This window comes from Carassius gibelio, chromosome B12, assembly GCF_023724105.1.
Source record: "Carassius gibelio isolate Cgi1373 ecotype wild population from Czech Republic chromosome B12, carGib1.2-hapl.c, whole genome shotgun sequence".
Classification (NCBI taxonomy): Eukaryota; Metazoa; Chordata; class Actinopteri; order Cypriniformes; family Cyprinidae; genus Carassius; species Carassius gibelio.
This window is the reverse complement of record NC_068407.1, coordinates 4,671,527-4,696,615: the sequence shown is the minus strand read 5'-3', so window position 1 is coordinate 4,696,615 and position 25,089 is coordinate 4,671,527. Positions and strand designations below refer to the sequence as shown.

Here is a 25,089-nt window from a genome sequence, read left to right as displayed (position 1 = left end):
GTGATTGGCTTCCTAATGCAAATGGATATTATAGTTGAATAGATTGGAAGTAGATTGCAAAGTAATCCATTTTCAGTCTGACCTGTCGATTTCAAAGCTGTTCATTTGATCGACCTATATGCTATTGTTTGAAGTTGCATCTGTTACCGACCTTATTCTACCGACTTATTCTACACTGCATGCATTGCATGCATTGCATGCAAGCTTGCAAAGTCTAAAATACTCCAAACAGCTCAAACACATAATAATAGCGGCCAATGTTTAACATTTAAGCATATGAATATTTGTCTTATTCACTTTGTGCATGTCTGTTAGAAAAGACTTATCTGGCCCAGTGCCATCTACAGCAACTTAACATCTCTAGAAAATAGTTTTGACATGGCGTTTCTCAACTGCTTTTTGATCACCAAATCTGGTCTCTTTATTGAAATTGAACATTAAAATATTCATTCAACATTTCTTAATTTAACTTTTTTTCATATTTTTAACCTCTAAGTACCTTAATCTTTGAGAATTACAAAATGTATGCTCTCATAGAGTCACATGTTGTGCACTCAAAAGGGGTCATTATCCAGGCTGTTTTCCGTGGTTCTTTTGTGTTCCGTGCCTGTCATGATGTCAAACATGCATGTAGCATCCATTCAGATATGTCTCTAACCAGATGGGTTTAGCGCACAGATTGTTCTCTCCTAACTCTAACAGACTACTCATCCATATGTCCAGACCAGCTGATACATGTGAACATGTGCTATGACACATACGTAGAGGTCTTGTTGAGAGACTGTCCTTGAATTTCAGTTCTTTGATGGCATATTTATTTATGTTTTGTTTAGCGTTTTCTAAAAAGAATGAAAAGTTTTTGACTTGATGAAAGTCAATGTGTTTGAAAACAATGTTGGATCCCACTGATTTCCACACACCTGGACTCTTTGGACTTTTTAAGCACAAATTGTTGGTGATTTCTTCAGTTTGTGATTTAAAAAGAAATGCATACGAGTTTGAAACAACATGAGGTTGAGTAAAAGGTGACCGTTTTAATTTCGGGGGAACCATCCAGTTTAGTTTGGAGAAACTTGTTTTGAGAATATTTGAGTAAAACTGAAACCGGTTTGTGTGCAGTTAAAACAGTGTAGATAACACAATGGTCTGAAAAGAAATGGCAGTTTTTATGGTATCGTCTAACCCATTGGGCTTTGATCCCCTGTTTCAAAGATTATTCTTTGAAGAAAACATTTTGAATTCTTAATGTCACTGATTCAGAAATTCTGACATTCATAAGCATCACTCAAAGATTAGCGAATTGAGCTACCCATTTACTTTCAAAGGAGATGACCCTCATTACAGAAATGAGCCTCTTTTCCATATAACTGACGGAATGCTTTATTGTAGCACTTCTATCATCTCTTTCTTACACACTGGACACAAGCACACATCATAATAAAGATGATGCACGTCACATAGCGATGGCCGTTCTTAGCGTGGCTGATCTGTCAGTCTCTCCCCGCGGTCTCTGTCGGCAGGGCTGTCGTGCTGTGATAAGCCCTGTGGCATTTTCATCGCTGCTTTGGCTGCACAGACTGCATTTCCATAAGAAAAGACAGAAAACCCACGACGCCGGAGACCTCCCCTCAAAGCCTTCGCCTCATGTTCAAAGTTCGGATTAGCAATCTGTCCTCTCAAATCCCTTCAAACTGGCCTGAGCCCGGCAGACCCAGATGCATCAGGCATTCAGGAGATAACTGGTGTGTGAAAGGGGACAAGGGAATGTGGGGTGACGGTGGAGGTACCTCAACATATCTCTGGTGTCCCTGCGCTAATAGTAGTCATGGTGTAGCATAGATGACCCCTGACCCTAAAAAAAAACCTTTCACAAAGGTCACTCGCTGTTTGCTGGTCCTGTCGGGTGATACACCCACATAGTCATCAGTGTACAAGTTGGGTTTGTTATCAGTTCTTTCTGTGAAGGTCGCGTTATCGCGTGTTGTGTATGCATGTTGAAGTTGTCATGGAAGTTGTATAGACATCAGAATCAGAGTATATTCCATTTTTAATTTTAAAATGAGACTGTGAAGTTGGTTGTAGCGGTTGTGTTCCTTGGTGTTTATTCAATCAGCATAACATTTTTCTAAAACATTTTCAAGAGCACAATAAGTAGATGTGACTTAAAGACCATTAAATTTCTTTTAAAAAATATATCCCTGACCATCATCTTTCTTTCTTTCTTTCTTTCTTTCTTTCTTTCTTTCTTTCTTTCTTTCTTTCTTTCTTTCTTTCTTTCTTTCTTTCTTTCATATACCCTATACCCTATTTAAAGTATTTTTATTTGTATTTTACTTTATTTGTAATTATTCAAATTAGTAAATATGTTGTCTACATTTAATAAGGGATTTTTACTTATTATTTTATATTTTTTATATGTTGTAGTGTAGTACGTACATTAAACAAGAAAGTGCATTAGAAAAGCATTCAGAGATCACAAAATAAAAAATAAATAAAAATAAAATGTATATAATGCTAATTGTAAAAAAAAAATATATAAATAAATGAATGCAGAAATATATATATATATATATATATATATATATATATATATATATATATATATATATATATATATATATATATTAAGGTCTCTTGCCATATGGGACAACGCTATAATACCTTCATGCACAAAATCAGAAATACACAAAATTTTCTTTTTTTATGTTTGCTTTTTTTGTTTGTTTTGTGTGAAATGTGAAATGCAAGTCTTTCAAAAGGCCAGATTGATTTTTTTGTTGTTTATTAACAAATATTCAAAGGAAAATGTCATCAGCATCAATATCTAAAAGAAAGATGCCTCTTTTCAACTGGAGCTCTCAGCTCAGACAGTCCTATGATTGGCAAACATTCTTAATGTGAGAGTGGTATTATTTAAATGATGGCTTTATTTAAACAGTATGTAGCGAGGATGATGCAGTGGGCTAATTTTACTAACGCTAGGGTGCTGAAACTATTATGATTATGTCAAATGCTACAAATCGTATCAAACTGAAAGTCATGAACCATATCACACTTTATTCAAACATGACGGGTTAAGATCTGTCTTGGTGAGGTTTAAAAGCCTTTCTTTTTAATTGGAACTAAATATGCAAAGTATCTTGTTGCTATTATCATATTTCAGGCAACTTTTTCTTGCGAAAGATAAATGATTTAGAAAACTCTTAGGGAGTCATGCTAATTCATCCAGACATGTTAGGAGATGGATAATGCACACACTTTGATTGCGGGTCCGGGGGGCTCCCCCACACCGTCAATCAAAGTGTGTGCATTATCCATCTCCTAACATGTCTGGATGAATTAGCATGCCTCCCTAAGAGTTTTCTAAATCATTTTTCTTATTCTTGATATTCTTGAAAAATTATGTCTTAATTCAAGCTTTGAATAGTCGACTCATTAAATTGATGTAATCCAAGATTCTCATTAACATGTAGCTTAATTCAGCATATTTACTATTATGAATTAAATATTGTCCTAATTAAATGCACAGCAGTTAATTGAAAGGAGATATCGTGTTCAGACAACATCCTTTGGGATGTCGTTGTGACTAAGAGCATCAGAAAGAGATATTATTTGGTAAAAATCACGTATTTCATTGTATACATTGTTCAACAGCAATTTATTTTACAGTTGTGTTGCAAATGTACATAATATGTGACCATGGACCACAAAACCTTAAGTGTAAATTTTTTCATAATTGAATAATTGCTTTCCATTGATGTATGGTTTATTATGATCGGACAATGTTTGACCGAGATACAACTATTTGAAAATCTGGAATCTGATGGAGCAAAAAAATCTAAATACTGATACTTTAAAGTTGTCCAAATGAATGCTTAACAATGCACATTACTAATCAAAAATAAGTTTTGATATATTTTTGGTAGGATAGGGAATTTACAAAGTATCTTCATGGAACATAATCTTTACTTAATATCCTAATGATTTTTGGCATAAAAGTTAAATTGATCATTTTGACCTATACAATGTTTTTTTGGCTATTGCTAAAAATATACCCCAGCAACTTAAGACTGGTTTTGTGGTCCAGGTTCACATACTGTATGTAGTTATTATAGAAATGACAATAACTGGATTAATAACCTAAACCTAACCTTAACCCATGCAGTTACCATACACTACCAGTAATTTATTGGGTAAGTACACTGTAAGTACATGTACTGTACAAGTACACTTTCAGAGACTAAGTTGGAGGAGATGTACTTTGGGGAACTTGTAATGCACAATTTGGCAGCTATATGAAACAAATTTCTGTCCATCACCTGGATTTTAGTTTTGAACGCTCAGTAGACACAAGCTTTACTTGTATGCCCATTATCTTTAGATGGTCACCAAGTAGACTGACTTTCTTTAAATGGCTTTACTATCATTCTCACTGCACCGTGGGATGAGGTAGAGTGTTCATCAGCTAGACTGCATTAGAAAGTAATATGGCTTCTGGTGTTTCTCCAAACCAAATTTGCGCCCATTGTATATTGCAGCCAGAGAGTGCAATGTTAATATCTTATCATTCTGGCCACATCTTCAGTCCACTTGTCTCTGAGCTCTAATGAGGCCTTATGTTTCAACAGCATCTAATGGAGAACAAATGCACTCAGTGCAACAGAATTAGCACAGAATCACAGACCACGCTCCACCTCGCCACTGCTACAGGGATTCATTAACCAGGGTAAATATGAAATCCTCTCTGTGTTCGCCAATTAGCCAGTGCTGAGACAAGTGCCTAATTGATGCTGCTTTTCCAAATTGGGGATAAATGCAGCAGAGTAGAATATTATGATTATGATCCCTATTATTTATGTTATTATTAAATTAAGTCTCTTCAGGTTGGCTGCTGTGACTGCTCTCTCTGCCTCACTTACATAATTCATTTCTGTATTATTGTTTTCACTCTGTTTTGTGGTTACTTTGTTTTCATTCTCGTTTTTTATCATTTATTTTCTTTACCTTCTTTATTTATTTATTGCCACACATTCACCACCTTGATGGTATCCACGTCATGGTAGCCTGAGGTTTTTAACTGGCCTTTATTGTTGCATGCTCATATATATAATACAACAATATGAGTTTTTAATTGCCATTTACTCATAAATATAAATGTTCTTGACTGGTATTGATGATTCCATGAAGAACATCCATGGAAAATATTCAATGGAAAAAGTACTTAATGGTGGGAAAGGGTTCTTTAGATTATTAAAATATTTTTCACGCTAAGAAAAAAAACGGTTCTTTTAATAACTTCAGTGAGAGGTACCTTGGGTAACCAAAAATTGTTGAATGATGAATGAACCAGTTTTGGTTCCTCGGTGGCACTGCTGTGAAAAGCCTATATTAGAACCTTTATTTTAGGAGTGCTTTAATCCATAGAAACCTTCCATTCAGCAAAGGGCTCTTTATAGTGGAAAAAAAAGGTTTTTTAGATTTTTAAAAAATGTCCTCCAGTCTAAGAACAAATGGTAATTTGAAGAACTGTTCAGTGAAAGGTTCTTTGATGAACTAGTAATGGTTCTTCTTTGGAATAGCTTCAAAACGGACTTTTTAGATCCTTCTTTAAAGAATCCGTGGTTTCGCTTGTTTACTCTCTTTCAGGACTGTCGTGTTGTTTATCCATACTCTTTTGACAGGTAGGAGAGTTAACTTGCCAATCAAGCCTAACGTTCTTCTAAGGTTCCTTTCCCTGACTCTTTTCTTCTCTAGAATGGACCTATTGAATCCATCACTTGGGAGACTATAGGACAATTGAAGCCAAGCTCTTGATGGGCGTTTGAGGGGGGAAGGTGCTGAGAGTTTTGGGGGGATGCGGTGAGAGCCCAATCTCTCTTTGAGCTCTCGAATAAGAAATAGAGTTCACTGCAGCATGAATGCAGGGCCATCCCTTCTTCTGTGGCGGCGGTATAGGTGGAAGTCGTCATTGTACGCAGGTTAAGCTCTCTGGGATCGGCAACACAGAGGCGGCCCTGGGTTTTCAAGTGCACTGAGGTGTAAACATTCACCAGGTTTATGGAGGATTGTTTCAAAGTAGGATTCAGAATGCAAAGAGGAGGGGATAGATATATGTTTGTGTGGGACCTGATTCACCTCTTCAAACAAGGATTAAGTTGAATTTTCCAGCCTCAGTAACATTTTATAATGGGGTTTGTCTCCGTTCCATGGGGTTGTTCATTAGCTCTGTCACCCTCACTTTCTCATGTTAAAAATCTAATTCCCATTAAAGCCTTTAATGGTTGTGATTCATGTTAACAATTACAAGATCCATGTGGTCTCATCTTATATTTTGTGTGCTTAATGCAGCTACACTTGTCAACATTTGAAGTGGATCAAAACCTTTCATCAAAGTTCAAACTTCAAAAATGTGATCTCTGTTTCGCAATGAAACTTTATTGCTAACAATTGCCACATTCTGTCTTGTAATTGCAACTTTATATCTCACAATTGTACTTTATTTCTTATTTTAATCTCATGTCAAGGTAATATATATTTTTACAGATTTCCATTAAATTAGGTACCAAAATAGTACATACTGTACCAGAATTGTGTAAAAGCTAAATGTCCTTAAAAAATCTAACACTGGTTGATTTAAGATTGCATTTAATTTAGCATGTTTTCATTGCTGCTTTTGCAACTATTTGTTAATTTCTGAACCTTTTAAATGAAACTGGAACTTGGATCCACAGATGTTCTGAATAGAATGAATTTAACGGTTCAGATGTAGGACGTTCACAAAGTTATTCAAGAAGCAAATACTTCCCCTTTGTACTTCAAACCACTTGCTAGTGCAGGTGGCTCATTTTATTTTTTTTACCGTGACTTTCAGTTCTCTGAGAGAGACACTCATTGTTCTTGTTCTTCATTGTGCCAAGTTTCCAGCATTTTAATGAATGTGTCATTGCATGCCATTGTTAATACTGATGCTGTTCCAAGCAAAAATGAGGATGCTTATCCTATGTGATCCAGACTGCTGATGTTTCCTGTGGCTAACAGTAATGACCTTTACCATCCAACACACACATCGCACAAATAGTTCATTGGTGCTTCAACCGCTGCAGACATCTGCTACCTTTCAGTGAGGTCTAATTTAGCATTGCTTCTAGGAGGTCAGAGAGCAGCAAGGGGGAAGTTGTGGTTCTACATTCATTTTGAAAGTATTACTGCAACATCCCAGTGAAACAAAAGTGAACTGGGCCCCAGACCGCAATGGACGGTGAGTTGGAGTCAATGAGCTCGATGATGTTTGATTTATGACATACAAAAGAACTCATCCGCTGTGTTTCATGAGGAGAGGTGCAAACCAGATTTGAATGAAAAGAGGTTATAAAAAACCTTTTAGTTATAACCAGTTATTGAGGCACATTAGCCAAAGAATAAATCCATTAGCACCAATCAATCCCCCATTATCTTCTATTTTCTTGTAATTGGGTCCGCGAAGGGTCCTGGACGGCTTTTGTGACTGACGATAGTAAATCTCATTGTGTCCATGTAGCTCTCACCCTGCAATAACCAGGACATTGAAAGGCCTGTTACTTCACACCAGGTTTAGGGTGGAAAAATGGGTATCAGGCCCATTGTTCTCTTTTCTAACTGTTGCCAGCTGTAATGAAGGGCTAGGGTTTGCAGAGCATAAACAGGTCAATGGGAAGCCCTCTTCTTCACCATATGAAGGCAATTCATTGCTCTCTCTTTCGGAAGGGCCCTATTGAAATTAATCAGCCTCCTCCTTCCTATCCTCTGCTTTTGACTCTTTTCTGCATAGTCTTTGAGACAATGCATTTTTACAACAAGTCATTACTCAGTTAATAAGTAACTTGACTGGACCTTAAAAAGAGATTTGGGCTCATTGTTGAAGGTTGTACAATGGAAAGTTAGCTCAATCTCAAGAGGCCGTCTAAGATTACAGTACATAAGAACACTCAAAGAAAAGGATTCCTTTCTCTTTTCAAGAGTCTTTCATTATCATTTGAATGCCTTGGTTCTTAAGCGAAGTTCTAATGCCTACATTTTTCTCAACATGAGATCCTTTTACAAGTTTGAATCTAAACATTTTTCAAAATTAAAGTGGCTGTTCTGAGATCTTGGTGAATGTGCTGAATATAATATCAATAATAGTATATTAAGTGTTTGAGTGGCAGATTTTTGGATTTATTTCTGTTATTTCTATTATTATTATTATTATTATTATACATTCTTGTCACACAAAAAAGGCCCAACGTGTGCCGAGAAGAGCTTCTGGATGTTTCACACTGTCCCCAGACAGGTCATGTGGTGAAAGTCTCTGTAATTACAGGGGAGTGCTCATTACTTTATAGTCATTATCCAAGGGTCATGACACCTCAGTTTTGAGAAGAACAGCTGGTAGCCAGAGCTGAGGTCCAGCCCAGAGCTGCTCAAATGACCCACAATCCACCTGCCTTCTGGAGACCATCTCCATCATATCAGGAAGACCCCACAGACAAACACTGAGCGAACAAAGGTTCCCCCACGGCTACAGCAAGCTGTTACGAATCAGGCAGAGGACAACTTCATAACATGAGCATTAGCATATGAGGAGGGGGGAAATGCCAGTTCATCAGACCCCCTGGCACTCTTAAATGGTCGATAAGGGCTCGCCAGCATCCCAGAGCACAATCAACGCAGAGAGAAAGAGTGTGAGGGAAAGTGTGTGTAAGGATGTCACCTGCGTCTCATGGCCTCAGGCGGAGGAGAGTCCTTGTCGTTATCTGATGGATTGTGTTTGTGTGTGTGCTGGGAGCTTTGAGTCAGTGGCCTTTCTTTACTTTGTACTTAACAATCCTTCTTTCTTTTTTCTCCCTTCTTCTTCTCCTCTTCCTGTCTTCCTACTTGTCTTTCATTTCTATTCCTTATTATTTTTATTGTAAATGTTAAAGTTGTCAGATCAAAATGGTTATTAATTGATTAAATAATTACTTTCATCGTTTTTGGATGGATGGATATTTATTTTATGTGTGTTTGTGTCTGTGTATATATATATATATATATATATATATATATATATATATATATATATATATATATATATATATTGTGTGTGTGTGTGTGTGTGTGTGTGTGTGTGTAGATAGATAGAATTTTGGTGTATATTTTAATGTGCATAAATTTGACTAGATTAACAGACCTAGTTTAAACACAAAATTTGAAATCCATATAGCTTCATGTAAGTGACAGTTTGCAATGAGCCCCTGATGCCAAATAAAGGTCACTAAATGTGAAATTGATGGCCTGTCAATAGATCAATCCTGTTACATCATCAGTTTAAACTCAATGAGATGTTTAAACTCAAAGAGATGTTGCCAGATTGGCAGTGAGTTGATATGACTACAGTCAATATTATAGGTTACACATTAACCAGACGACTCTTCATGCGATTCTGGATGAACCGAGAGAACAAATAAACCCTCTACACAGCTCTAGGTGCTCAATCAAACATGCTTTTAATGATTTGAGGTCTTCCTGCTGTCCTTGAGTTTACAGTCCCACTTATTTCTCTACGGTTCACGACCCTGATAATATCAGTCATCAGCTCCTCACCGCACGGAGTGACTCGTCTGAGAGCCTTTAGAGCCTGTGGTGTGATTTAGACCCTAGGACACATCTCTAGAAATATGCATTCTGCATGCCAGACGCTCTCACTGCCTGCTGTCTCCAGCGGCTTGCCTCTTCTGTCATGTCCCGTTCAGAAGAGTGATAGTGTTCTTCGTCAATTCCTCCTCCTCCTCTGGTTCATCAATGTTTCTCTGTTGCTGCAGACAGCTGCTGGTCTCTGATGGAGAGGCACACTGATGGACCGCAAACTGTGCTTGCTAAGTCACTGCTCTGACAGATGGGAGGTGTGTGTGTTTGTGTGTGTGTGTGTGTGTTTATTTGTTTGTTGTAATGATTCATTGAATTCAGTTCAGTCAATGTGTGTCTGTGTACTATCTATCTATCTATCTATCTATCTATCTATCTATCTATCTATCCATCCATCCATCCATCCATCCATCCATCCAGAACTATATATTGAATATAATGTCATGAATTATATATTCATATAATTTAGTACATTAAAAAAGTCCAAAAAATGTGAATGTGTGTGTGTGTGTGTGTGTGTACTATAGGTTTTAGTGTGTTGTTTAGTCATTACATTGACATTACAAGCCCATTTTGTACAGTAATAATTTAGTTCTTGCTTATTTGTATATGCAAATAATTGATTTTAAATAGCATAATGCATTTACCTTTGATCACAGTGCACTGAATATGAAAATTAAAAGCATTTGCGCCAATTTCTGCTTTTTTTAACCCCCTCGATGACTTTAACAGATTAGCTAATTCTATTATTAGATGTAGTGTGTCATCTGCTCATTAAATTAACATTACAAATGCATTCTGTATGAGAATCATTTAGTTTATGCTTATTTGTGTACACTAGTATTTATGCATAGCAAGTTGCAACACATTCATCTTGCATTATCATGCATTAAATATGAAAATGAAAAGCATTTGCAGCAATTTCTTGGCTTTTACCCCCCTGCTGACTTTAATGTATTACTTAATTTTATTATAAGTTGTAATGTGTCATCTATTCATTAAATTTAGATTAGAATAATTGGTAACGCTTTAAAATAATGGTCCGTTGTTAATAAGTAACTAGGCAGGAAGTAATAGGTAGTACTACATTAACACTTAACTTAATACTATTAACTAATATAGAAGCAAGATTAACTAAGCAGTAAGTAATAGCTCATTTAGGACATAGGTAGTTCCTTATTAGTTATTTGATAATTACTAAAGAAAAATATCGTCATTGAGAACTACTTTGGAACTATGGCCAACTAATGAAGAATAACCAATTAATTACTAATCACAACAGCTACGTCTATAAAGTGAACAATTAGCTTCTTTATGGAAACGTATATATATATATATATATATATATATATATATATATATATATATATATATATATATATATATATATATATACACACACATACATATATATATATATATATATATATATATATATATATATATAGCCTATCCATATGATATATTTTATGAGCTCCATTAAGTTCAATGTCTCCAACTCTAATAACTTTAACGTTAGTGATATCATGCTGGGGAGGGCTTCTCTTTAGGAAGTGACAATGAATAATGATGTTCTCTTGTCAAAACATCTTTGCATCCTTCATGAAAACATTGACTGCATTTATAGTGTTAAGCACAAAACAACATCTTCCAGATTACAATGTCTGGTAGAATATCACTAGTTCCTCACAGAAATATATGGCTGTACAGTATGTGTCAGATAATTTTATTGTAAATTACTTGTGAAATCCATTACTCATTACTCAAGTGTTATCTTGTCAGTCCGCAGGAACTACTATAGTGATCTGGCCCATTATTTTAAAGTGAAAAACATGTCAACTCCTGACTAATTGCTCAAGCGTTACCTTGTCAGTCCGCAGGGACTACTAGTGATCTGGCCCATTATTTTAAAGTGAAAAACATGTTAACTCCTGACTAATTACTCAAGCGTTACCTTGTCAGTCCGCAGGAACTACTATAGTGATCTGGCCCATTATTTTAAAGTGAAAAACATGTTAACTCCTGACTAATTACTCAAGTGTTACCTTGTCAGTCCGCATGAACTAACGTTACTAGTGATCTGGACCATTTATTTTAAAGTGAAAGATTTTTTATTTTAAAGACAACATTTCTTAAAACTACATAACGTTACTGTTATAAATAAACAAATAACAAACAAACAAACGTAACGTTAATCATTTATTTTTTGCGAAAATATCAAAAGTGGTACCAAAAGTAGTTCAAATGATAATGAGTTCCAGTCGCAGTCCTCTATATGGAGGTAATAGTTTTTATAGGGTACAGAGCAGAATTTAATTTATTAATCCATGAAATTATGTATCTGTCTTCTCTCCGTGAAGGCGCACTGGCGCAGTACAGTGTTGCCAACTTCTTTCAATGGAAAGTAGCTAAACCCTGCCTGAAAAGTCGCTAAATGTCGCTAAATGACGTCATATGCTAATTAGCATATTCATGACGTAAGTGCGTCATATTATCTTGCCCTTTCTATGCTCATGTACTGCGTTTTAAGGCAGCCAAAATTCTCAATAAAAGTTTTTTGTTATTATATTTTAATCTTTCTGTTGTCCGACAACGGAATTAATATTATAATGACTGAAACGCGGTCCATTAAGAACACATAACCAGCTCTCAAAGATGTTAATCTCTGCACTAAAATCCTATTCACGACATTGTCTAATGAAATCACATACACATAAGAATAAGATAATGATTGTACTGTGATTTCGGCTATACTTTTATGTAAAATAGCGTTAGAAGCAACAGAATATATTTTTTAACTGAAAGTGCCGCTCCTCTCTGCTCGCTGAACAGAACAGATGCAGAGAGAGAGGCGTGTGCGCACGCTGGGAAGGAGGGAGGGAGAGGGAGAGAGAGAGAGAGAGAGAGCTCGTGCGGCAGTACCGGAGAGTCTCGGAGACTAAATAAGGTCTGTCAAAAAAAGTCGCCAGATTTGTCGCTAGTCGCTTTTTTGGAAAAAAGTCGCTATGGGGGTCTGAAAAGTCGCTAAATCTAGCGACAAAGTCGCTAAGTTGGCAACACTGGCGCAGTATTCAAATGTCATAAACTGAAACACAACATGTCGCAATCTGTGACGAATTGGATGAGGACCAATGAGCGTTCGATATCAGTGCCGTAAATCATGTCGTAACGTGGCGCACTGGCGCTATTTTCAAATTCATAACGAGCGCGAGCTCAGCTTTGACTGTGACGGACGCTGTTGCTGAGAATGAATATGAAGAACCATTGATAAAGGGCTGAATTTGGATATGTTCCTTGCAAACATCTGGATTCTAAAGATATGCAGTACAGCAAACAAATAAAATGGATGTGATGTAGAAATGGATGGATATAATTGTATGCTGTGCTTTTGTGTGTATCTATGGTTTGCAGCATGCACAGAAATGTTAGTTCCTATCAAATAGACGAGTAAACTGCTTTCAATAAATTGAATAAAAACATGTATTTGTACGTTTTACTGCTATAAATACGTATAAATTGTACGTTTCTATGTGCATGAAAACGTATGTAAATATACGTGTGATAGAACCACATTTAACGTAAAAATACACACGTATTCTCATGAGATCACATTGAACACTCGAGTCATGGATTTCACAAGTAATTTACAATAAAATTATCTGACACATACTGTACAGCCATATATTTCTGTGAGGAACTAGTGATATTCTACCAGACATTGTAATCTGGAAGATGTTGTTTTGTGCTTAACACTATAAATGCAGTCAATGTTTTCATGAAGGATGCAAATATGTTTTGACAAGAGAACATCATTATTTATTGTCACTTCCTGAAGAGAAGCCCTCCCCAGCATGATATCACTAACGTTAAAGTTGTTAGAGTTGGAGACATTGAACTTAGTGGAGCTCATTAAATATATCATATGGATAGGCTATATATATATATATATATATATATATATATATATATATATATATATATATATATACATATATATATATATAGGATATATATATATATATATATATATATATATATATATATATACATATATATATATATAGGATATATATATATATATATATACACACACGTTTCCATAAAGAAGCTAATTGTTCACTTTATAGACGTAGCTGTTGTGATTAGTAATTAATTGGTTATTCTTCATTAGTTGGCCATAGTTCCAAAGTAGTTCTCAATGACAATATTTTTCTTTAGTAATTATCAAATAACTAATAAGGAACTACCTATGTCCTAAATGAGCTATTACTTACTGCTTAGTTAATCTTGCTTCTATATTAGTTAATAGTATTAAGTTAAGTGTTAATGTAGTACTACCTATTACTTCCTGCGTAGCTACTTATTAACAACGGACCATTATTTTAAAGCGTTACCGAATAATTAAAAGTCCTTCTGGAGACAATGTAAAATGTTGTATATGCCTTCCTACAAATAGCACGGTAAGTGTGCTATCTGCACCTGAGCCTGCCCCTGGGCCGATCTGTTATCAATTATCTCTTCCTAACTTCTTATATCCTCCTCCTATCATGGGTTCTTGCTCAAACATCCATGTCTTTTGATTAACGCCTCTCGTTCTTTTAATACTCTTTCATCCCCCACTCCAGAGTTAAATATTTCCCTGTGGTGCCATGTGGTTGTTTACTTCCTGTAGTGATCGACTTCATCCTGTGCACAGATTTCAGACCCCAGGGCCCAGTTCTGCAACTCTTTTAAGTGTCCTTGTCTCACTGGGGCACCTGGCTTTCTCTGCCCTTTAAATACAATCGTGCACTTTGTTTCGTAAGGTGTTTTTAACTCTTTCAAGTTACATTGGTCGTCACACTATCAAAGGCTGTGGGGTTATTGCCTCAGAATCCTCCCAAAGGCCAAACAGCTCTTTTAAGTTTTATGCACGTGTCTCACAAACATCTCAGTATTTTCGAAAAGAAAATTCTTTTTTTTTTTTTTTTATATTATGACAACAACAAAACAATTGTAATCTTATGATTGCATTTTCCCCCATTTCTTTTATTAATAGGTCAAAAGAGCAGCATTGAAGTTTTTTATTTTTTTATTTTTTTTGACACTTTTAGTTCAGTTTTTGGTCACCACTTTAAAAAAAAAGTTTAATAATTTTGCTGAAAATGTACACATCTTCAGGGCATCTGAGATGTACAGTAGATGTCTTTTTTTTTTCTTCTATTAGAACAGATTTGTAGAAAGTTTGCATTACATCATTTGCTCACCAATGGATCCTCTGCAGTGAATGGGTGCCGTCAGAATGTGACATGAAAAGCTACTTGTTTATAAGAAACAAATCCATATTTTTAACTTTAAACCTTTGCTTCTGGCCAAAATGTGAGTTTAAAATCGTATATTTTTTTCGTTCATTGAAAAAGTCCATCCACAACAGTGCTTGATTGGCGCATATTTCTCTTCTGATTCAGATGAGATGTGAAATCTGTGTCCTGAAGTAAAACAAACTTCAGCAATTTGTATTGCCAAAGCATTTGTATCATAGCAGCATATAAGACAAATCGTAGTGCAAATAAATGCATGGTTTATTTATAATATTCATGCATATTCCATTATATTTACTCCTCCCTCAATTTTACATGACCTGTTCTTTAGGTTTAGAGGGCAAGGGGGATCCAGCATAGATGGTTTAGCCCTTTGTTGAGCTGACCGCTCTGACCCCAGATGCTGTCCAGATGCAGGTTAGTGCTCAGGTGCAGGGGTCTGTCCATGTGAATTATAGCCACCGTTATGAACTGAAACAGAAAGGTCCAAAACAAGACTACATATAACAGAGTGAACTATATATCACAGGACATTGCTAAAGCATTGAATCGTAAGTTCCTTTCTTGACCATTGAGGGATGTACACACTGATCAACGCTGGACATTGTACACAGACAGAAAACAGCAGGGGAGCAAGTTGCCAATATTCTGGTGCTCAAAACATCAACTGCTCTCAGAGTAATATAATTAAGCTCTAATGCTGTTTACCAGACACATAATGGCTATTTGATGTCTAACTCACTTAAGAAGCAAAAGGTTATTGTGAAAGTAGAATAATCAATAGTATCAAATGTAATTGGAAACAGTCATGAATGTAATAAGCAATTTCATTTGATTTATCCAGTTGACAAGCACTTTTATCCAAAGTGGCTTGGAGAACATTCAGGATGTTTTATCAGTGTAAGTGTTTCAAGGGAATTGAGCCGTAACCTTAATGGAATAGTCCAGATTCAATATAAATTAAGCTTAATCAAATTTTTGATCATCACAAAAATAATGACAACTCAAACCCCCCACTTTAAGCAAAATTTGAGAGGATTAAAAAACAGAAAAACAGAAAGGTGACACTTCAAATTTTATAAACCATTTAAATGTTACTGTCAAAAGTGAATTATATGAGATGTAAACTTTTTTTTAAGATCTATGTATTTGATATATTTGACAACAAAGGAGCTTCCATTAAATATTTAATTTTATCTTAAATTAAATGTTTTATTTTTTTTTCGAAATGTAAGTGACTGTTAATATTTTATCTTGTTTTATAAATGTAATCAATTTATATATATATATATATATATATATATATATATATATATATATATATGTATAGCTTCCATTCAATATTTATTTTATTATTTTCTTTCAATGTGAATTTCTATTAATATTTATTTTATTTTTTAACATTTGTATTTCAGTAAATTCAAACTTTAGAGTTTCATAAAAGCATTTTAATTTAACAAATTCATAAAATGGGATACAACTTTATTTCCACACTAAAATCTTTGCTATTTGTACTATTAAAAGGTAATTGGCCCCTTTCACTTCTATTGTAAATGCCTCCCTCCAACCTTAATAAAAAGTGGAGAATTTAGTGGAAAAGACCCTTTTTGTGGTAATCCTTCTTATGCTACAAATACTGTTGATTGAACTGAACTGTACTCGTAATATTCCTTTAAAGCTGATTGCACACAGCCGCTAATGTTGTTTATGCCTGCAGCAAACACACATTTTATTGAATATTTTCAAAAGGGACACTTTTGAGATAACCAAACAAATGCTTACAGTCAGCCACTTTTGCACTGGCCTGAAAGTCCTCTCCGGCCGGCCCGCAGGAGAAGTACTCTGTGGTCATGTTGAATGGTCCCTGGGCACTGTTCCGCATGCACTAACAGAAATAAAAGCTCTTTAATAGCTGACTGTATCGTTTACCCTCATGAACCTGACACATCCTCCTTTACTCTTGTAGCAAGTGCAGTAAAGCCCAATGAAGCAGGGAAATATGTTTACCATATGGCCTTTGAATGTAAGCTGGGGTCAAAGGGCAGAGAAAGGACACCCGCATTTCTCCAAGTACCAAACTGAAGTGTGAGAATACTGGTAGTGTGAACATTATCCAGATGTATGAGTGAAAGTGTGTGTGAACGTTGCCCCATGCATTGACCTTTACCTTTTAAGATAGATATCATAGAGCTACATTGTTTTGGAAAATCGGTCATACTTTAAATTTAGGTTTTATTTTGATGTATAATACCTGACTGTAATACATACTGTGTAGCATTATTTTATATTATTTTATTCAATATTTTAATTAACAATATTTTAATTATATTAAAATATATATATATATATATATATATATATATATATATATATATATATATATATATATATATATATATATATATATATATATATAAAATACAATAAATAACAATAACAACAACAATGAAAAATTACAGTAATATCCTTAATATAATGTTACAATATAGTATTTTATATAATTATTATTTTTAATTTTGTATAATTATTGTTGTTGTTGTCGTTGTAACTGTTACTAAAATAATTAAAACAAAAATTATTATTTCTATTTTAATTGTAGTTTTAGTAGTAGTAACAACAACAACAACAAAAATATACTACTGCACTAATTTAAAAAAATTATAATGTTAGCAATAATTATTATTGCATATTTTGATTGTATTAGTAGTAATAGTAGTAGTAGTAGTAATAATTTGAAATTATAGTAAAGTGTTCTTTGTGAAATCTATTTTTCGATCATATTTATTTATTTATTTGTAATTATAATTATTCTTATTTATTTTTAAACTGTTGATGCGTTAGAAATGTGTTTGTTGGCCCTGATGTTGTGAGTTCTTGCAGTATCAGCATGGCTGTGATGGATATGATGAATAGGATTTATCGTGGTCCGATTGCTGCATTAATCTCTGCTGCTGCGATTGCTCTCTGCGGTTTGTAGATTAATGGTGATTGGCTTTTTCAGGGCTATCCAAGAGCTCAAACTGAAGTCTGATAATTAGGTTTACTAATCACGCTTACATTAACCCTGACCTTTCACCTCCTTTTTGACTTGTTTCTCTCCCTTTCTTTTCTTTACTTCGCTCTCACTCTCACCCACATCATCTTCCCATTGAGTCTGAACCTGCCATTTTTCTTATCTAGGTCCTTAGTTCTGTTTTTCAAATGAAAATGATCATAATTATTTGCGCATATGGGCCTTTAATGCCATGAATAAATCAGAGAGATATCTTTCAGGTGGCCTGTGGATATGGAAGTCATTTCTAACTAATTGTAATAATAAATTGCATGCAGAACAATGCAGTTCAGCTGAAGTTCACTGTGCTGACCAGCTGGGGGCAGTGCACCTTATATTCTCAAATGAAGACCAAAAAATTCTTATTTTTTATCTACTGTTTTCAAAATATCTAAAGTCCTTGTACTGCCCTTCTAGATTTATTTTTCGTAATATTTTGTTTATGTGTGTATCTTTAACAGACAATAAACAATAACAACATTAATACTATTTTATGCAGTACAATTGATTTTTAGAATTGTGTCCCGAAAAAAAAAAAAAAAGTTTATTTATCCATGTATCTGTTTTATTTCATTTAATGTTATTTCATATTTAACAATGCAAACTTTCATTTACCATAATCTAGGCCTAGCAGTGATTTATTTAATTTCTTCAGTTTTTGGCTTTTTGTTGCAAGTTCAGACTTATAATCATAAAAGCTGGGCTTGCAATCAGGTAAAAATACATTTTATGTATGAAAAGTATGAAAAGTATGAAAAGATTAATATATGAAAAGTTAACTTCATATTCTGTTGTATATATCAGTTATAAGTGTTTGATGATGCACGGTCACACAAACTTGTGGGATATCTTGAGTAGAGTGTTTTCTCTTGTTTGTGACTGTATTAATTCAGTGGTCCTCATGTTTGGTCTCTGGTTGGCTGTAATGGTGCTGGCATGGCTCCAGTGTGATTTGGGAATCCCAGCTCTCCCAGCTCAGTGGAGCTTGCTTGAAATCCAAGAGCAGCAGTGGAGGTATGTTTTAGGCATGTGCTTAAAGACATGTGTGTTCAGACTGACATTATTCACACCTTTAGAGAACAATGTATAAGGGCAGAGACTCCGACCCACAATCCTTCACTCGCAGAAAACTAGATATAAAGCCTTATTATGGATGTGGGGCTAAATTATCATAATATGAGTATGTGGCCATAAATCATTAAAAAAAGTGTTTTATATGTAAGGAACAAAAGAGCTCACATAATTTTTTTATATATATATTTTTTTTACATTAAAATTCTCTACCTGTCATCCTCAGGCAGATTTACGTCTTAAAAATGAATGTGGGCCTGGTATTAAAGAGAATGGAAATTCTCTCACCCATTTTCATTAGCTTTGACTCTAGTTTTTTAGCTTGTTTTTTTTAAGCAGTTTATAGCTGTCAAAGCTTATGGACAAACTGGTGTCATTTAAAAATGTATGATGTTATTAAAGTTCTGGGTTCTAAAGTTTTTTTTTTTTTATTATTATTATGAAAATGTATTTTAGTTTCAGTTTTCCCAGTTAAGTTTTTTTTTTTTTTTTTTTTTAGTTTTGTTGTTGTTTTTAATTATTTAAAAATGTTATAGCTGCCAAAGTTAATGTGCAAATTGGTGTCATTTAAAAATGTATAATTTTATTAAAATTCTGGGATTTAAAATGGTTGAAAATTTAAAACAAAAAAAATTAATTTCCATTTCAGATTTTTTATTTTATTTTATAAAAATGTTTTTTTTTTCTTTTCTTTTTTTCAATTAAGTCTTTTTAGTCAACAAAATGACGTATAAATTTGCCATTTAAAAATATGATTTATATACAAATATAATTGAAATAAATATATAAACATATAAATATGTACACTTTTATTCAGTAAGCTGATTTTTTTTATTTATTTATCATTTTACAATTTATCATTTACGATAACAAAATAGTTGTAAGCTCCTAAAAATATATTTTTTAAATAAATAAATATAAATAAATACATAATATTCCTTTTTTTCCAAAATATTCTGGAATTATTAGATAGCTTTATGTAAGCTAAATAATAAAATGTAAGATGCTGTTCATTAAAAATCTTGCTTGACAATCACTGCCAATATTCACTTTTATTATACGAACGAGCAGCTTGGATATTCTGCTTTAAATAAGTCCTTTTGTGCTAAATAATGACAAAAGCTTCATTTTTGGGTGAACCGTTCCTTTAAGACTAATTCATCATAGTTTGAGTGTTAAACAGAGGAAATATATTGTCCGTCTCATCACCCCTGAATTCTCTCCTTTCAAAGCCTTTATTATGACCAGATCGTCTGTTCTCATGCATTAGCATGATTGAGTATGATAGATGGCACTGAAAAGGTTCGATTTAGTCTGAGACTCCATAAGCGGCGAGTGCTTCCTTCATCTGGACAGCATGATGGACAGACTCCAGTGCAGAGGGCAGATCTGGCTTTGATGACCTTCAGCCTGGACTTGACCTTGAAACCCTTAAATCGAGCCACTCGGGAGCAAATCTGGGGCCTCCGGAGCGAAAGGCCTTTTGTGACTGTGAAGAATGAACGTTTGCACCAGCGGACGGAGGAGGAGAGAAGATAAAACAGCAGGTCCGTTCTGACCCGGTGGAACGTTGCCCTGGGGAAGACCGTGTTTCTGGGACACAGCTCGTGGATGACCTCTGGGTGAGGAGGGATCAGGTTCTAAACAAGCACACGCATATTACAGGATTTATGAAGCCGCTGGGGGACTGGGGCAATAATGTGAGGGTCACCTTTGATAGGAGGTGGACTGTGTGTGTGTGTGAGAGTGAAAGGTGATGTCTGTGCATGTGTGAAGGGTCAAGGGGTGTTTGTCCAGATTGTTTGCAAGCATATAAATATGTTTATGCACTGGCGTGTGCATACACAGTGGGTAAAATTAAGTATTGAACACATCGCCATTTTTCTCAATGCATATATTTCTTAAGGTGCTGTTGACATAGTAATCAAGTAATCCATACATAGAAAGAAAACAAGACAAATAATTTCAGAAATGAAGTTCTGTGTAATAAATTAGAATGACACAGGGAAAAAGTATTGAACACATGAAGAAAGGCAGGTGTGAAAAGGAATGGAAAGCCAAGACACCAGCTGTGGCCTGTATACACACTCACCATGCAGGACTCCATTGCTGAAGAAAAATCATGTTACTGCAAAATACTAGGAGAATATAGTCTGGTCAGATGAGTCCAAAATGTAACTCTTTGGAGGCCATAATACACACCATGTTTGGAAGTCAAATAGCACTGCACATCATGGTGTGGCACTGGCAAAACTCATATAAATGAAGGAAGAATTAATGGAAAAATGTACTGAGACATTCTTGATAAATCTGCTGTGTCTACCAGGATGATGAAGAAGAAACAAGGGTGGATATTTCAGCAAGACAATGATCCCAAACACAGCCAAGGAAACCCTCAATTGGTTTCAGAGAAAGAAAATAAAGCAGCAAGAATGGCCCAACCTTATACCAGCTGTATGTTTGTGATTTTCAGTCCAAAATTGAGTCTAAATTGGCTTTTTGGCAAGTAAATGAAATAATCTGACAATTCAAATCAAAGACATGCTAAACTGGCTACTGAAGAAAACATCTGGTTTGACTTGGAACTAATTTGGTAAAAATATTTGAAGGCAAAATTGAAGACAGTTGTTTTAAATTTTAATATTTACTGCTGTTTTTACTATATTTCCATTCAAATGTGAAATATAAAATTTATAAATGTGTTTGTTATAAATGTATTTACTGTCACTTTTGATCCTTGATGTATAAAAGTATTCTTAAATTAAAATAAAAGCTTAATTCAAACTAATGCTATCATGGTTTCCACAAAAAAAAAAAAATACATAAATAAATAAAACATTAATAAATGCTTCTAAAGCACCAAATCTGCATATTAGAATAATTTATAGGGAATATATATTCATTACATTTTAAAATGTAATCAACCATAAAACAGTTGTTATTGTAAAAATATTTCACAATAAAAAATTTTCTATCATCAAATTTGAAAGAAAAATATTTTAAACAATTGTAGCTTTTACTGTCACATTACATCAGTTTGATGCATCCTTGCTCTATAAAAGTATTAATTTCTTTCACAATTAATAAAAGAAATGACAATTTCGAAATTCACAATTTCTGAGGGAAATAGCATAGGCTTCTTATATTTTAAAATGCAATCAAATAGGAAACAGTTAAATTATAATTCAATTATAATAATATTTCAAAATACTACTGTTTTTACTGGAATATCAGTGTATGTTATACATGTTTTTACTGTCACTTGTGATCAATTTGATGCATCCTTGCTGTATAAAAGTTTTAATTTCTTTCAAAAACTTATTTTAAAGTTCATGGTTTTAGAAAACTTTAAATTAAATTGGACAATTTTTTACTGTATTTTTGAACAAATAAATGCCGTTTTGATGAGAACAGACACCTTTCAAATTATTATAAACTATATTATGATAGCAGAAATATTTGTTTCTTTGTTTGTAATAATTACTTACTCACTCTAAATTGAAAATCTGACATTTTTATGGCTAATACATTTTCTCAAGTATGGCAAGAAGTAAATTTAAGATCTTGGGCACGTGTGTACGAGGGGTCAAACTGCTGTAGGTTTGCTGTCCTGATCGAAACCAGCTGTGAACTCATTAGCCGTTTCTTTTATTAATTAATAAAATATACTTAAGTTACAAATTCCCCGAGCCAATGATGCTTTGTGCAGGTGATAGCCAGCAGATGGTGGTTTCAGGCAGAAAATGGCCCCCTCCTTTGCTTTATAAAAGCTCCATTTGCATTTCATGAGGCTTAATTGTGTCTCTTGTCCCGCAGTCCATGGTCCAGCGATGCTATGCCTGTCAGAGAGCGCTTCAGAGCCACTGAAGGAGGCCTGATAGATTAAGGTGGACCTTCTGTTTGTGTCCTGTCCCATTGTGTTCCAGAAATGAAGGAATATTATCTCCCTGAAGACTGGAGAATGGATAGCGGAGGCGTTAATGACATTGGGTGGGTAGAATTAAAGGGCTGAGACATGGGCGAGGGGCAGAGGAGACTGAGAGGGACACGATGGATAATGTCATTATTTTGTAGTCTTGTTCTTGACCCGGAGGACGTAAACAATTACGGTGGCGACAGAGGAGGGGCGTACAGGGCATAAACAAAGCTTGTGCTGTCTAAAGCTGGCGGGATGTGTTTGCTATCCTGTTGTGTCCGTGGATCAACTCCTAAAAAGTGTGATTGTGTTCTGTTTTGAGTCAGTGAGACCTTTTTGGGACTTGTTTCGTTATTACATTTCCCACCTATTACAGTTACTGTATATGAACATCTGCATGTAATATTTTTTTATTGTTTATGCCAAAAACTTTGCTTTTATTACCTAATGTTTTTTATTAGTATTTTACAGCATCTCTAGGGCTTTTGGAAAGTGGACGGGGTGCAGCAAATCATTCTGACAGGCTTAAGTTGCAGAGGTTTCTCTGGTCACATATATTAATTACCATCATTATGAGACACATGGGTAATATTAATTTGTCTGCCTTACAGAGATGTTCCCAAGAGAGCCCAACATCATCTGATTCCTTCAAATAGTCATTATGAGTATTTATATCTATAATTTATGGTTAAATAAAGAAGCATGCGTTTTTTTGTGGGCATTTTAAATGATGAAATGCTGTTAAAGTATCCAGTTTAGATCAATTTGGCAAAAAAATACATTGCAAAGATGCAATTGTATTTATAAATAAAATAATAAAATGTTTTACATGTATTTATATTTACAGTAAGCTAAATAAATATAGCAAAAATTGCATTGTAAACACTGCAATATACAGCAACTAAAATATTTTACATGCATTTATGTAGCAAGTAAATACATTTTGAAAAATGACCAAATGCATTTGTTGTATTAATAAATAAAACATTTTACATTCATATATATTTAGAGCAAATAAATAATTAAATAAATATGCCAAAAAAAAATAAAATAAAGCTCATTTTATTTATAAAAAATAGCACAGTTGTATATTGTTATGTAAATCTTAATATACATTTGTCTCCTGTGGAATCATTCTATAATAAAATGTGAGCAGGAAATTCACCTATTCAGATTTTGTTCAGTGATTTTACAGAGCATGTGAAAAACTCACCCAGCAAACAAAGTTCAGCTAAATGAAGACTGATGATTCCACTGCTGAGAAGTTCATGAACGGTGTAATTCCATTAAATGGACTGTGACACCTTGTGAAATGGTCTGTGACATTTTCTTTCTCGTCTCTCTTTTCCCTTATTTGTTTTGTTCTTGAACTCTTCTAGTCTTTAACTCTGTTTTTTTTTTCTACATATATATATATAATTATTTGTGTTAAAAGTTTTTCAGATGTTATCGACCAAGTTATCATGAATCTCACTAGAGGGCAGCATGGTGCTTTTTCATTTAACATCATTATTCCTATCAATGTTGCATAAGCTTTTTATGCATAATAGTAACCCTAGAATGTGATCAAACCGTTTAAAATATCTATCTAGATATCTAACCATTTTTATGACTGTAGAAATATGTTATGCAGTTATCCCAACGGTCACAATTGTTTCACACACTTTTCCAAAATAGTAAAAAAATAAAATAAAATAATTATTGATTATTTCAAAGGGTTACTAATGACACATAATTTGGATATTTCCATATCTGGGAAAAAAAAAATGTTTTTTTTTTTTTTAAATTAAGAATCTTGGGGAAAATACCATGAATCCGTTTTTTTTTTTTTTTTTTTTTTTTTTTTTTTTTTTCAAAAACATGTGCTAAGAATGTTTTGCTAACATGTTCACGTTTCCTTTTTTCATTATTTTTAAAATTTTAATAACGCTTTTACTTATTTATGTGAACCTTAGATGAAACTTGAAGGTTGTTAATTTGATCATTTTTCGAACATTATGGAAACATTAGTTTGGAATGTTCTCTGAACGAGTAGGAAGTAGCAAGTTTTAAAAACAGTACACTTAACATTCTGAAATTAAAATGTTTCAGAATATCGCTCCATGAAC

General features: G+C 34.2%; 1 protein-coding gene across 1 annotated transcript in view; it reads left to right on the top strand.

Moving 5' to 3' along the window:
- Window positions 1–25,089, top strand: part of LOC127969218 (60S ribosomal protein L38) — a 607,983-nt gene that overhangs the window by 28,562 nt on the left and 554,332 nt on the right. The window lies entirely within an intron of this gene.